The 16726-nt window shown below is 42.1% G+C and overlaps 1 protein-coding gene across 1 annotated transcript in view; it reads left to right on the top strand.

Moving 5' to 3' along the window:
- Window positions 1-16726, top strand: part of LIMCH1 (LIM and calponin homology domains 1) — a 366814-nt gene that overhangs the window by 59587 nt on the left and 290501 nt on the right. The gene's annotated exons all lie outside the window — the stretch shown is intronic.

Raw genomic sequence — 16726 nt, 5'->3', positions numbered from 1 at the left:
TTGGCTGGAAGAGCTGGGCACTGGTTCATTGGTTTGGATGCAGTCTTTCTCATCCACTGCTTTCAGTACTTCTGGATGAAAGTGCTGTAAATGTCTCTTTAGATTAGAAGCTCTGGTAGGAGCATTTTTATCTTTGCCTGAATATGCATTGATCTTGGCTTCACAGCATTTGTTTTCATCTGTCATACACTGACAGACATAATGTTTTCTATCTTGAGTGATGGTGAAATGTTCAAATACAGCTGATTTAATGTGACACTTCTTTGACATTCTCAGGTTTTTAATTCTGCATTCACAATCCAAATGACAATTGTTTTTCCTAAAAAAACAATTGTACAAAATTATTGCCAGGTCGTACAACTGATATAGTGGTCAGTAATACTGTCATTGCTCATGTACTCCTTTCATTCGAATTTTATAAATGTTACTCAAATATATATGTTCTATCAAACTATGAACAACAGTGATAAGCAGTTCTGCTGGAGATAGAGACATTTCGTACTTCTTGTGTGTCACTGTTCTCCACTGCCCTTATCTAATCTTATACTTGGTTAACCTCATGCTGCCCCAGAAGAGGAAGACTGTAAGAAGTACTTCTTACAGTCTTCCTCTTCTGAGTAGCAGCTGTGAGATGCTTGGAAGACACACACCTAGTAAACATCTAGTCTAGAGGAGGAGCTTTACTGCTAAGAATTTGCAACACATTTTCACTTTCAGTTTCATACATTGTAAGTAGGGGGTTGGGGCAGCATGAGGTTAACCAAGTATAAGATTAGATAAAGGCAGTGGAGAACAGTGACACACAAGAAGTATGAAATGTCTCTATCTCCAGCAGAACTGCTTATCACTGTTGTTCATAGTTTGATAGAACATATATATTTGAGTAACATTTATAAAATTTGTATGAAAGTTCAATTATGAAATATTAATACATTTTTTTTAAAGCCAACCAAAACTAACTCCGACTCCACAGCCCTTGTCATGACTACACACGGGTCACCAGAGCTAGCAAACTTGTTGCACCATGAGTATGCGGTATCAAGCTTGTGTGTCAGTGTAGCGCTGACAGTTTGTAAAGCAATGCACCTGCATTGCTATGCTTTATAAGTGATCAGACTAATAAGTAATAGATGAAAAATGTAAATAAAAAAATATATATTGTACTCATATATAAATATTTTTATGGAAAAAAAGTACACATTTGGAACACCACCTATAAAACTGTTCCACTAGTTAACCCCTTTAGTGAAAAACATAAAGAAATAAATAAAAACCGGGGCAATAAACAGTGTTTTATCATACTGCGGAACAAAAAGTGGAATTAAACAAGATAAAAAAGACCTTTTGTTCCGTAAAAAACAAGCCACCATATACAGCTCCATCAGTGGAAAAATAAAAAAAAGTTATAGCTCTTGGAATAAAGTGATGTAAAAATATTTTTTTTTCTATAAAATGGTTTGTTTAACCCCTTCCCGACCCATGACGCCACGTAGGCGTCATGAAAGTCGGTGCCAATCCGACCCATGACGCCTATGTGGCGTCATGGAAAGATCGCGTCCCTGCAGATCGGGTGAAAGGGTTAACTCCCATTTCACCCGATCTGCAGGGACAGGGGGAGTGGTAGTTTAGCCCAGGGGGGGTGGCTTCACCCCCCCCCCCGTGGCTACGATCGCTCTGATTGGCTGTTGAAAGTGAAACTGCCAATCAGAGCGATTTGTAATATTTCACTTATTATAACGGGTGAAATATTACAATCCAGCCATGGCCGATGCTGCAATATCATCGGCCATGGCTGGAAACACTAATGTGCCCCCACCCCACCCCACCGATCGCCCCCCCAGCCCTCCGATCTGTCCGGTACACTGCCCCGCTCCCCTCCGTCCTCCGGTCCGCGCCCCCCCGTGCTCATGTCCGCTCACCCCCGTGCTCCAATCAACCCCCCGTGCTCCAATCACCCCCCCTGCACTCTGATCCACCCCCCTCCGTGCTCCGTTCCACCCCCCCGTGCTCCGTTCCACCCCCCCTGTGCTCCGTTCCACCCCCCGTGCTCCGTTCCACCCCTCCCGCATTCCAATCCACCCCCCCATGCTCCGATCCCCCCCCGTGCTACCCCCCCCCCGCCCCATCATACTTACCGATCCTGCCGGGGACCTTCCGTCTTCTCCCTGGGCGCCGCCATCTTCCAAAATGGCGGGCGCATGCGCAGTGCGCCCGCCGAATCTGCCGGCCGGCAGATTCGTTCAAAGTGCATTTTGATCACTGAGATATAATCTATCACAGTGATCAAAATAAAAAAATAATAAATGACACCCCCCTTTGTCACCCCCATAGGTAGGGACAATAAAAAAAATAAATATTTTTTTTTTCCACTAATGTTAGAATAGGGCTTGGGTTAGGGGTAGGGTTAGGGTTAGGGATAGGGTTAGGGGTAGGGTTAGGGGTAGGGGTAGGGTTAGGGCTAGGGTTAGGGTTAGGGTTTCGGTATGTGCACACGTATTCTGGTCCTCTGTGGATTTTTCCGCTGCGGATTTGATAAATCCGCAGTGCTAAACCGCTCCGGATTTATGGCGGATTTACCGTGTTTTTTCTGCGCATTTCACTGCGGTTTTACAACTGCGATTTTCTATTGGAGCAGTTGTAAAACCGCTGCGGAATCCGCACAAAGAAGTGACATGCTGCAGAATGTAAATCGCTGCGTTTCCGTGCAGTTTTTCCGCAGCGTGTGTACAGCGATTTTTGTTTCCCATAGGTTTACATCGAACTGTAAACTCATGGGAAGCTGCTGCGGATCCGCAGCGTTTTCCGCAGCGTGTGCACATACCTTTAGAATTAGGCTATGTGCACACGGTGCGGATTTGGCTGCGGATCCGCAGCGGATTGGCCGCTGCGGATTCGCAGCAGTGTTCCATCAGGTTTACAGTACCATGTAAACCTATGGAAAACCAAATCCGCTGTGCCCATGGTGCGGAAAATACCGCGCGGAAACGCTGCGTTGTATTTTCCGCAGCATGTCAATTCTTTGTGCGGATTCTGCAGCGTTTTACACCTGTTCCTCAATAGGAATCCGCAGGTGAAATCCGCACAAAAAACACTGGAAATCCGCGGAAAATCCGCAGGTAAAACGCAGTGCCTTTTACCCGCGGATTTTTCAAAAATGATGCTGAAAAATCTCACACAAATCCGCAACGTGGGCACATAGCCTTAGGGTTGGAATTAGGGTTGTGGTTAGGGTTGTGATTAGGGTTATGGCTACAGTTGGGATTAGGGTTAGGGGTGTGTTGGAGGTAGAATTGAGGGGTTTCCACTGTTTAGGCACATCAGGGGTCTCCAAACGCAACATGGCGCCACCATTGATTCCAGCCAATCTTGTATTCAAAAAGTCAAATGGTGCTCCCTCAATTCCGAGCCCCGACGTGTGCCCAAACAGTGGTTTACCCCCACACATAGGGTATCAGCGTACTCAGGATAAACTGCGCAACAATTACTGGGGTCCAATTTCTCCTGTTACCCTTGTGAAAATAAAAAAATGCTTGCTAAAACATCATTTTTGAGGAAAGAAAAATGATTTTTTATTTTCACGGCTCTGCGTTGTAAACGTCTGTGAAGCACTTGGGGGTTCAAAGTGCTCACCACATATCTAGATAAGTTCCTTTCGGGGTCTAGTTTCCAAAATGGGGTCACTTGTGGGGGGTTTCTACTGTTTAGCCACATCAGGGGCTCTGCAAACCCAACGTGACGCCCGCAGAGCATTCCATCAAAGTCTGCATTTCAAAACGTCACTACTTCACTTCCGAGCCCCGGCATGTGCCCAAACAGTAGTTTACCCCCACATATGGGGTATCGGCGTACTCAGGAGAAACTGGACAACAACTTTTGGGGTAAAATTTCTCCTGTTACCCTTGGGAAAATAAAAAATTGCAGGCTACAAGATCATTTTTGAGAAAATAATTTTTTATTTTTATTTTCATGGCTCTGCGTTATAAACTTCTGTGAAGCACTTGGGGGTTCAAAGTCCTCACCACACATCTAGATTAGTTCCTTTGGGGGTCTAGTTTCCAAAATGGGGTCATTTGTGGGGGATCTCCAATGTTTAGGCATACAGGGGCTCTCCAAACGTGACATGGTGTCCGCTAATGATTGGAGCTAATTTTCCATTTAAAAAGCCAAATGGCGTGCCTTCCCTTCCGAGCCCTGCCGTGCGCCCAAACAGTGGTTTACCCCCACATATGGGGTATCAGCGTACTCAGGACAAACTGGACAAGAACATTTGGGGTCCAATTTCTCCTATTACCCTTGGCAAAATAGGAAATTCCAGGCTAAAAAATAATTTATGAGGAAAGAAAAATTATTTTTTATTTTCATGGCTCTGCGTTATAAACTTCTGTGAAGCACCTGGGGGTTTAAAGTGCTCAATATCCATCTAGATAAGTTCCTTGGGGGGTCTAGTTTCCAAAATGGGGTCACTTGTGGGGGAGCTCCAATGTTTAGGCACACAGGGGCTCTCCAAACGCGACATGGTGTCCGCTAACGATGGAGATAATTTTTCATTCAAAAAGTCAAATGGCGCTCCTTCCCTTCCGAGCCTTACCATGTGCCCAAACAGTGGTTTACCCCCACATGTGAGGTATTGGTGTACTCAGGAGAAATTGCCCAACAAATTTTAGGATCCATGTTATCCTGTTGCCCATGTGAAAATGAAAAAATTGAGGCTAAAATAATTTTTTTGTGAAAAAAAAGTACTTTTTCATTTTTACGGATCAATTTGTGAAGCACCTGGGGGTTCAAAGTGCTCACTATGCATCTAGATACGTTCCTTTGGGCGTCTAGTTTCCAAAATGGGGTCACTTGTGGGGGAGCTCCAATTTTTAGGCACACGGGGGCTCTCCAAACCTGACATGGTGTCCGCTAAAGAGTAGAGCCAATTTTTCATTCAAAAAGTCAAATGGCGCTCCTTCCCTTCCAAGCCCTGCCGTGCGCCCAAACAGTGGTTTACCCCCACATATGAGGTATCAGTGTACTCAGGACAAATTGGACAACAACTTTCGTGGTTCAGTTTCTCCTTTTACCATTGGGAAAATAAAAAAATTGTTGCTAAAAGATAATTTTTGTGACTAAAAAGTTAAATGTTCATTTTTTCCTTCCATGTTGCTTCTGCTGCTGTGAAGTACCTGAAGGGTTAATAAACTTCTTGAATGTGGTTTTGAGTACCTTGAGGGGTGCAGTTTTTAGAATGGTGTCACTTTTGGGTATTTTCAGCCATATAGACCCCTCAAACTGACTTCAAATGTGAGGTGGTCCCTAAAAAAAATGGTTTTGTAAATTTCGTTGTAAAAATGAGAAATCGCTGGTCAAATTTTAACCCTTATAACTTCCTAGCAAAAAAAAATGTTGTTTCCAAAATTGTTCTGATGTAAAGTATACATGTGGGAAATGTTATTTATTAACTATTTTGTGTCACATAACTCTCTGGTTTAACAGAATAAAAATTCAAAATGTGAAAATTGCGAAATTTTCAAAATTTTCGCCAAATTTCCGTTTTTATCACAAATAAACGCAGAATTTATTGACCTAAATTTACCACTAACATGAAGCCCAATATGTCACGAAAAAACAATCTCAGAACCGCTAGGATCCGTTGAAGCGTTCCTGAGTTATTACCTCATAAAGGGACACTGGTCAGAATTGCAAAAAACAGCAAGGTCTTTAAGGTCAAAATAGGCTGGGTCATGAAGGGGTTAAAAGTACCAAAACATATAAAAAAAACTAAACGTGGTATTGCTGTAATCTTACTGATTTGTAGAATAAAGCTGTCTTATAAAAAAAACAACAACATTTTGGTGGAAAAAATGAGTGATGAGCGAATATACTCGTTACTCGAGATTTCCCGAGCACGCTCGGGTGACCTCCGAGTATTTTTTTTTAGTGCTCAGAGATTTCGTTTTTCTTGCCGCAGCTGAATGATTTACATCTGTTAGCCAGCATAAGTACATGTGGGGATTCCCTAGCAACCAGGCAACCCCCACATGTACTTATGCTGGCTAAAAGATGTAAATCATTCAGCTGCGGCGCTGAAAACTAAATCTCCGCGCACTAAAAAATACTCAGAGGTCACCTGAGCATGCTCGGGAAATCTCGTGTAACGAGTATATTCGCTCATCACTAGTAAAAATGTATTAATTTCTTCGCTGCTCAATGGTACAAAATTTTCAATATGGTCACTGTGCCCCTAAAGGGGTTATTTTAAAGGTGTAGTTTGTAAAATTAGGTCTGTTTATGGGAGGGGTTCTACAGTTTTGGCTCCTCACCACACTTCTCTATGCTAGCGAGACCTGGACAGTGTACATCCGGCATGCTAAACAGCTTAATCATTTCCACATGAGTTGCCTCTGCAGACTCCTCCACATCAGGTGGCAAGACAATGTCCAAGACACGGCAATTCTGGAACAAACTGGGCTCTGCAGCATTTACACTCTCCTGCTGAAAGTCCAAGCCAGGTGGGCTGGACATGTGGTCAGAATGCCTGACAGCCGACTACCGAAACAACTGCTGTACGGAGAACTGTGCCAAGAAAAGCAAGCAGTTGGGGGGCAGAAGAAGCGCTATAAAGACTGCCTTAAGGTATCTCTCAAAAACCTGGAAGTCCACACCAATGAATGGGAAGAGCTTGCCCTGGATCGTCCAGGTTGGCGGGGCAGGATCACCTCAGGAGCACGTGCAGCTGAAGATAGGAAAATCTTTGACGCAAAAAGAAAGCGCGCTGTACGCAAGGCACAAGTAGAATCTGGTATACTGACCACATCTGCTTCCTTATGTCAAGTATGTGGGCGAACCTTCAGGGCCCGGATTGGACTCATCAGCCACCTCCAGACCCATAACTACTAATTCTCTTCTAACCTTGAAGTCATGGTCATCTTTGAAAACGAAGGACGAACATCAAAGGGGTTATTTTAAAGGTGTAGTTTGTAAAATTAGGTCTGTTTATGGGAGGGGTTCTACAGTTTTGGCTTCTCAGGGACTCTGCCAATGTGACATGGCACCCCTAAACTAGTCCAGCAAAATCTGAAATCCAATGTGGTGCTTCTTCCTTTCTGAGCTTTGCACTGTGCCTCAAAAGTAGTTTTCAACCACATATTGGACATCTGTACTCAGGAGAAATTGCACAACAAATTTTGGGCTCCATTTTTTTTTTAAATTCTATCCTTGTGGGAAAAAGAAAAGAAAAATTGGGGCTAAAACATTTTTGTAGGAGTTCATTTTTATTTATTTATTTATTTTTTAATTTTCACAGTTCAATGTTATAAAATTCTGTGAAGCACCTCTGAGTTCAAGATGCTCACCACACATCTAGATAAATTCCTTGAGGGCTATAGTTTCCAAAATGGGGTCACTTATGGGGGATTTAGACTTTTTAGGCACATTAGGAGCTCTTCAAACGCAATATAACACTTGCAGACCATTCTATCAAAGTCTGGGTTCCAAAACGTCACTCCTTTCTGAGCAGTGCTGTGCTCCAAAACAGTAGTTTTCCCTCACCTGTTGGGTATAGGTGTACAAAGGAGAAATTGCACAACAATGTTGGGTTCCATTTTCTTCTGTTAGCCTTGTGAAAATGCAAAATTTGGGGCTAAAAACATTTCTGGGAAAAATGTGATTTTATTTTCATGGCTCAACGTTATAAACTCTTATGGAGCACTTGGGGTTCAAAGTGCTCTCCATGCTTCTAGATAAGTTCTCTGAGGGGTTTGGTTTCCAATATTGGGTCACTTGTAGGGGGTTTCCACTGTTTTGGCAAGTCAGGGACTCTCCAAACAAGACATGACATCCTCTAATTATTCCAGCAAATTTGCATTCAAAAAGTCAAATGGCGCTTCTCTTTTTCCTGAGGCCTGCCGTCCAGCCACACAGTAGTTTTCCCCCCCACACGTAGGGTGTGGTATCAGTGTGCACAGGTTAAATTGCACAACACATTTTGGGGTCCATTTTTTCCTGTTACCCTTGTAAAAATAAATTGGTTCTAAATTTATATTTTTTGTGAAAAATTAAATGTTCATTTTTTTCCTTCCACATTACATTAATTCCCGTGAAGCACCGGAAGGGTTGATAAACTTTCTGAATGTGGTTTTGAGCACCTTAAGAGGTGCAGTTTTTAAAATGGTGTTACTTCTAGGTATTTTCTGTCGTATACACCACTCAAAGTCACTTCAAATGTGATGTGGTCCCTAATAAAAAATGGTTTTGAGAAATCTTTTAACCTTTATAAATTCCTAACAAGAAAAATTGTTTTAAAAATTATGCTGATGTAAAGTAGATGTGGAAAATGTTATTCTGGTTTTAGGGCATAACAATTAAATTTCCTTTTTTTCCCCCCACAAATAAACGCAAGTCATATTGAAGAAATTTTACCACTAACATGAAGTACAGTATTTCACAAAAAGCAATCTCCGATTCAGTGGGATTCATTGAAGCGTTCCAGAGTTATTACCTCATAAAGTGACAGTGGTCAGAATTATAAAAATTTGTCTTGGTCATGAGGGCGAAAACAGCCTTGGGGTGTATATCTACTAGGATGGGTGACATATATATCAGGATGGAGGACACATATAATACAGTTAGGGCCAGAAATATTTGGACAGTGACACAATTTTCGCGAGTTGGGCTCTGCATGCCACCACATTGGATTTGAAATGAAACCTCTACAACAGAATTCAAGTGCAGATTGTAACGTTTAATTTGAAGGGTTGAACAAAAATATCTGATAGAAAATGTAGGAATTGTACACATTTCTTTACAAACACTCCACATTTTAGGAGGTCAAAAGTAATTGGACAAATAAACATAACCCAAACAAAATATTTTTATTTTCAATATTTTGTTGCAAATCCTTTGGAGGCAATCACTGCCTTAAGTCTGGAACCCATGGACATCACCAAACGCTGGGTTTCCTCCTTCTTAATGCTTTGCCAGGCCTTTACAGCCGCAGCCTTCAGGTCTTGCTTGTTTGTGGGTCTTTCCGTCTTAAGTCTGGATTTGAGCAAGTGAAATGCATGCTCAATTGGGTTTAGATCTGGAGATTGACTTGGCCATTGCAGAATGTTCCACTTTTTGGCACTCATGAACTCCTGGGTAGCTTTGGCTGTATGCTTGGGGTCATTGTCCATCTGTACTATGAAGCGCCGTCCAATCAACTTTGCAGCATTTGGCTGAATCTGGGCTGAAAGTATATCCCGGTACACTTCAGAATTCATCCGGCTACTCTTGTCTGCTCTTATGTCATCAATAAACACAAGTGACCCAGTGCCATTGAAAGCCATGCATGCCCATGCCATCACGTTGCCTCCACCATGTTTTACAGAGGATGTGGTGTGCCTTGGATCATGTGCCATTCCCTTTCTTCTCCAAACTTTTTTCTTCCCATCATTCTGGTACAGGTTGATCTTTGTCTCATCTGTCCATAGAATACTTTTCCAGAACTGAGCTGGCTTCTTGAGGTGTTTTTCTGCAAATTTAACTCTGGCCTGTCTATTTTTGGTATTGATGAATGGTTTGCATCTAGATGTGAACCCTTTGTATTTACTGTCATGGAGTCTTCTCTTTACTGTTGACTTAGAGACAGATACACCTACTTCACTGAGAGTGTTCTGGACTTCAGTTGATGTTGTGAACGGGTTCTTCTTCACCAAATTAAGTATGCGGCGATCATCCACCACTGTTGTCATCCGTGGACGCCCAGGCCTTTTTGAGTTCCCAAGCCCACCAGTCAATTCCTTTTTTCTCAGAATGTACCCAACTGTTGATTTTGCTACTCCAAGCATGTCTGCTATCTCTCTGATGGATTTTTTCTTTTTTTTCAGCCTCAGGATGTTCTGCTTCACCTCAATTGAGAGTTCCTTTGACCGCATGTTGTCTGCTCACAGCAACAGCTTCCAAATGCAAAACCACACACCTGGAATCCACCCCTGACCTTTTAACTACTTCATTGATTACAGGTTAACGAGGGAGACGCCTTCAGAGTTAATTGCAGCCCTTAGAGTCCATTGTCCGATTACTTTTGGTCCCTTGAAAAAGAGGACGCTATGCATTACAGAGCTATGATTCCTAAACCCTTTCTCCGATTTGGATGTGGAAACTATCATATTGCAGCTGGGAGTGTGCACTTTCAGCCCATATTATATATATAATTGTATTTCTGAACATGTTTTTGTAAACAGCTAAAATAACAAAACTTGTGTCACTGTCCAAATATTTCTGGCCCTAACTGTATATATACTAGGATGGGGCCAGAATGAGGGACATATATATACCACAAAGGAGCACAATATGGGGGAGGGAAGGCAATTTGTATGTCCTTATAGTATTTAGAATGCTAAAATGGTCCAAACATCTGACTAACATGTAAGGGAAGTGGGGGGGCCAAAATTTTGCACTAGGGCCCATCGGTCTCTAGTTACGCCACTGGTTGTGTCTGACCTTGCAGGACCATGATATGATCATACCATATCTACTGGGCAGGGGAGGAAGAAAAAGAGAAGATATAGATAGTACAGCACGGGATCATAGCTGATTCTTTATTGGAGGTAGAATATTGCTTAAAAACAGGCCCGGAGATCTTTTACCTCACAGAAATAATCACCATACTCTCTTGCTTCCTTCCTTGCCCAGAAGACATGGTATGATAAGACCATGGTCCTGCGTGGTCAGACATGGCCATTAAGGTACGGTCTTACGTTCAGGATCTGCTGCGGTTTTGAAGCTGCATAATGTCCGCACCTTTTCCGCATCTATTATACAAATTAGTGGACACATTTTCGCTTTTTCCTCATTAATACGAGTCTATGGGCAAAATCCGCATGCATACCCGCAAGAGAAATTGACATGCTGCGGATCTGAAAGACGCCCCATGTCAGTGTCCGCGAGTGATCCGCAGGAGCACATAGACGTGTAGTGGACATGAGATTTCGAGAAATCCCATCCACTATGCTGTAACATGTGACCGCTGCATTTTTTATGCTGCTTGAATGCACAGCGCAAAAAACGCAGCAAATCCTGAACGTGGGAACGCACCCACACACAGTACACAGCAGGGGCACATTTATAAGATTATCTCGGCACAGGGACATTTTTTTTGTTTAACACATCCAATTGTGGAACTTTTTTATTCCAAGATCTGCTAATTAAAATGTACTTTTTTCATGGGAAAACACCTTTAAATTTAAAGCCTATTTTTCACTACGGCAATGTTCTATAGGGTACATTATTAACCCTTTGTTCTACATGTATTTCCCCTTTGGCTTATGTCATTTGTATGGCTTTTAGCGTGTTTTTAATAGATTCACCCCCCCTCCCACAATGGTTGGTAACTTTTTCTTCTCTGTGCATAGAATGGCGTCTTTTTTGCAATTATTGTAGCCGTGACTAAGACCTTATGGTTGAATAGATGCTGCTCTTTATTTTAAAGCGTTTCCTTAAATAAAAGTTACAGGTTTTTCCAGTCTGCCAGCGGAATGCAGGAAATCCTCTAGGTTGTCAGTAATGCACATGCTCATATATTGTTGCACTTGTTACCTGGATAACCCTGCGAGATCCGTGAGCTGGAACCCTATTTATGTTATATACAATGTTTACTACCTATTTTACAAGGAGATACCGAGAATGGAGGTGTCAAAGCTGCATGTTTTAAGATAGTGCTGATGAGAAGGTGCGACCACGACTTCTCGATGTAGTGAAGTGAGCAGTCGACCCCCAGTAATGCACTTATCGCTTCTAATTTCGATACATGATATATGGTGGTAATGGGACAACCCCCTTTAACTTGGCCATACTCCTCATACGAATAGACCGAATTAGATCATGACCTGTAGTGCAATGTGTGGAGCAGTATTTATGGAAGAAAACGGTAATTTTTCTGATTTTTGGACTATTCCTTTGAAGAAGCAAACTAATTCTATAAAACCAATGACTGTCAGTTTGTTAAAGTATATAACCCCACAGAACGTGTTATAAAGAGAATGTCTCAGGGTTATTGCCCCTCGTCAGTACAAAGTATGAGATCTGATTTGGCTAGGTGAGAGGCTTAAGACGAGGGCCTGAGGGGTACGTTTTTCTCCTTGTGGAGAGTGACATGCCAGTATGAGGAGACCTTGCATGCTCCTTTGGGAAATGAAATATGCAAGTTGTCTCTTCAAGTCCTCTTCCTCTCCGAAGAGGCAGTTTACATATTTAATTTCCCAGAGGAGCATGTAACTCATTTAAGTCTCCTCATACTGGCATGCTAGACCTGGCAGGTCACTCTAAATAGGGAGAAAGCGTACCCCTTAGATCCTGGAGAGAAAAAAGTGGCAAAAGTATGAAGAATGTATGTAAAGTGTTTGGATGGATACTTGAGCTATTGTTTGGATGCATCTCACAATTGTGGAGGATTTCACATCTCATGAGATGATCTGTCCTTCAGCGTAGTTTGCGGATGTGTGACGTGCCCTGTAATTTACAGTGTGATGAGCGATGAGTGGAGGGCTATTAATCATATTGCTGGGTCATGCCATGCTTTGGGCAACTTTTGCCCCTGCAGATCCCATCCTTGTATAATCCGTGTGCAGTATTATAGACAGGAGAATTTCTAGATAATACTCAGTTCACGGGTTGAGGATTTGAGAAGGATTTTATCATGAATTCCACCAATATTCTGAATCCAATGAGTGTAAATAGGGATTTTGTTTTTAATTGGTAAGCATCGGAAAAAGAACTTAAATGCTAATTTTTAGTTTGGATTATGTACGGAAAGTAATGGATTAACACCACACAGAGTCAGAGACTCTAATAAATCAATATTGGATGTGACACACAACCTGTAGAGAGACATGGGATCTAATATGTCTAAGATATGTCCCAAATCTCATACTCTGTAACTTGCCATTCATTTTTTTTTTTCTTATTCAGTGGATGTTTTTTTATTCATTAACATCTTGCCAGCACTAATGGCACTAGAACTTCCTTTTCCTTGTTTTTCAATGTGTGTTGTTCCTGCCACCAAACAAACAAAGAAAAAGTAGCATGCACTCAACAGGAATCACAAAGAAGGGATAACAAAAAAATTTAAATTTTATTAGGTAACAATTCAACAACACTGCAAAAGTTTTAAAAACATTTTAAAATTGCCTAGTGCAAGCAAAACATTTACATTAACCCACAATAGGGTCATGCCCTTGCCGTACCCCACAAATATAACAACAAGTCTTCTAATAATAAGACCTATGATCCAATAATCATCAAAAAAGCATATAGAAATGCAATGAGAGCCTCCTATCTGAGTAATATGGCAGAAGATATTGGCCAAGCACTGTTCTATGGGCGAAAAGCAGATAAGCAAGTGTTGGAAATAAGATATGGTTTATCCTACAATTACATGTTACATACAGGTTTCCATTTAAGAGACATTAGGTGTTATTGCCCACAAAAAATATATCCTAAAGTTTCCCAAAATAGGAATGTCAGGGAATGCCCAAAATGGCCTGAGCCTCCTACTCATGTAACCCTCATAGAGCAGTGCCTAAGAGGAGGTAAATGGAGACCTAGTACGATAATGAAGCTTATAAGATGGATAAAATTTCATTTAAAGATTGATGCAGAAAGACCAAGACCCGGTCCAAATTTCTGTAATCCGCCTTGTAGTCCCTGTTCCTAAATACAGATTCTATCTGACACCAGACAGTGGGCGACAAGATACAGAGAAAAAAAAAAACAGATAAAGAACGAGTGGTGATGGAGTCAGTAGGGAATTTTGAATTAATGCATCAGATAAGTGGTAAATTACTAAATTAAATAGTTGGACATCTAGTATGAAGTTCTTAAGGTACCGTCACATTTAGCGACGCTGCACCGATCTAGACAACGATGCCGATCGCTGCGGCGTCGCTGTGTGGTCGCTGGAGAGCTGTCACACAGACAGCTCTCTAGCGACCAACGATGCCGAAGTCCCCGGTAACCAGGGTAAACATCGGGTTACTAAGCGCAGGGCCGCGCTTAGTTACCCGATGTTTACCCTGGTTACCAGTGTAAATGTAAAAAAAACAAACACTACATACTTACATTCCGGTGTCTGTCCCCCGGCGCTCTGCTTTCCTGCACTGACTGTGAGCGCCGGCCGGAAAGCACAGCGATGACGTCACTGCTGTAATCTGCTTTACGGCTGGCCGGCGCTGACAGTGCAGAGAAGCACAGCGCCGGGGGACAGACACCGGAATGTAAGTATGTAGTGTTTTTTTTTTTTTTTTTTACATTTACACTGGTAACCAGGGTAAACATCGGGTTACAAAGCGCGGCCCTGCGCTTAGTAACCCGATGTTTACCCTGGTTACCAGTGAAGACATCGTTGAATCGGCGTCACACACGCCGATTCAGCGATGTCTGCGGGAGATCCAGCGACGAAATAAAGTTCTGGCCTTCTAGCTCCGACCAGCGATGTCACAGCAGGATCCAGATCGCTGCTGCGTGTCAAACACAACGATATCGCTATCCAGGACGCTGCAACGTCACGGATCGCTATCGTTATCGTTGTGAAGTTGGTCAGTGTGAAGGTACCTTTAGTTTCGGACAGCTACAGTATCTGTATGAATCAGTGAGCTGGGTGTTGGAAAGCGGCGTAATGTCGAGCAGGAGACTTTGGGAAATCTATCAGAAGAACTGATCTCCAGCCCTTAGCCTAGGGTCACACAACCGTATTTCCTCTCATCCGAGAATATTGGCCAGATAATGTCTGTGAATATCTGACTGCACTTAGATGTCGTCAAATGCAGTCTGATATTTTACAAGATACATTTACTTGCATGGCCAAGTGTGATGCGATTTACAGATGCATGCGGTGGTTTATTTCTTTGACAGACTCTGTCCTAGGGAAAAATCGGACATGTGCATGGCCCCATAGAATAACACTGGTCTGAGTGTGATCCGATATTTTGTTGAATTGAACTCCAGTGGAAAATACATTCGTCTGCATGAGCCCTTTTAAAGATAATTTGATGTTAATCATCAATGAATATTATTCATATTTGTATAAAGTTGTTTGAGATGAGTTACATTTCCCAAATCATCCGTCTGGTCTGTCACGATTGCTATGAATGTGTCTCTTGTAGATTTTAGGTTGTGAGCTAGTCCTCTGCTCCTGTGTGAGTACGTTTGGCTCTCCTGCTGTATACTCCTTCCATACATCTGTGTATGAAACCTTACACTGTCCGAAAACGCTTTTTCTGCACTGTTAATAATTAGCCTCCACCGATGACTCACATGGTAGTCGCTCCTCTGCCAAGAGTCACAGTAAGTGAAGTGCCCACATGTCCAAGATCTCAACCTTCCAAGAATTTAAGGCTGAACTGGCGTAGAGACATCCTTGAGAATATCGGCACAGCCAAACCTTCCAGAGAGGTTTCCAAGTCACTGAGTGCATCTCCTCCTCTGCTCTACGTAGAATAACCATGACGGTGCAGGCACTGATGAGGATAAAAATGTAATAATTTGGAGGCTTAAAGGGGTTGTCCGACCTTGGGGTACAAGTCTGCAGTCACTCTATGTGACTCTATCTGAATTCTCACAGCGCGCACATGGCACCAGGAGCAGGTGGTCGCGTGACCACAAGTATTCGATATGAATACATCCTGCCACATTCCGACTAGACTTTTATGGCCTCACTCAATACACTTGCATGTAGGGAGGTAGCACACAGTCATTCCTCGCAACAGAGAATCCTCCGCATGGAGTTCACGTGAGGTGAGGATTCTGAGGTCTGCAGTCACATAGAGTAACTAACTGCAGACTTGTAGTCTAAGGCCAGACAACTCCTTTTAAAGAAAATTCTATTTTTATAACATAATCCTCAAACTAGCTTACTGGGTTATACAGTGAGCTGCGGAAATATGATACCCAATAAAGTAAAAAATGACTGAATAAAAAGGGCAGGGACGTTCTTATTTATTTATTTATTTATTTTAAAGGTGCAAACAATTTTGTTCTGCCTATTTTGAGGCTTTTAGTGTGAATAGTGTGAAATTATGTCTAATGTGGCCTTTTCTCTGTTTTCAATTTCAAGGGTACACTTTCGTCCATGACTGTATATACCATGATGGGGAATATATATATATATATATATATATATATATATATATATATATATATATATATATATATATATATATATATATATTTAGTGGCCCGATTCTAACGCATTGGGTATTCTAGAATATGTATAGTAGTATATAACACATCCACATAGTATATTGCGCAGCCCACGTAGTATATAGCACAGAGACGCAGTATATAACACAACCCACGCAGTATATAACACAGCCCACGCAGTATATAACACAGCCCACGCAGTATATAACACAGCCCACGCAGTATATAACAATGTGGGCACCATATCCCTGTTAAAAAAAAGAATGAAAATAAAAAATGGTTATATACTCACCTTCCAGCGGCCCCCGGATCCAGCAAAGGCATTTAGCGCTACGTCATCTCCGGTCATTGCCACAATGCATTCTTGGGAACGGAGCATCGCGAGGAACGGGAAAGGCGCTGGAAGGTGAGAATATAATGATTTTTTTAATTTTTTTTATTATTTTTAACATTAGATCTTTTTACTAATGATGCTGCATAGGCAGCATCAATAGTAAAAAGTTGGTCACACAGAGTTAATAGCAGCGTTAACAGACTGCGTTATGCCATGTTATGCCGCGGTGTA

Source organism: Ranitomeya imitator, chromosome 1 (genome assembly GCF_032444005.1).
Source record: "Ranitomeya imitator isolate aRanImi1 chromosome 1, aRanImi1.pri, whole genome shotgun sequence".
In the NCBI taxonomy this organism is placed as follows: Eukaryota; Metazoa; Chordata; class Amphibia; order Anura; family Dendrobatidae; genus Ranitomeya; species Ranitomeya imitator.
The sequence above is the reverse complement of the archived record's forward strand: the minus strand, read 5'-3'. Positions and strand labels throughout refer to the sequence as shown.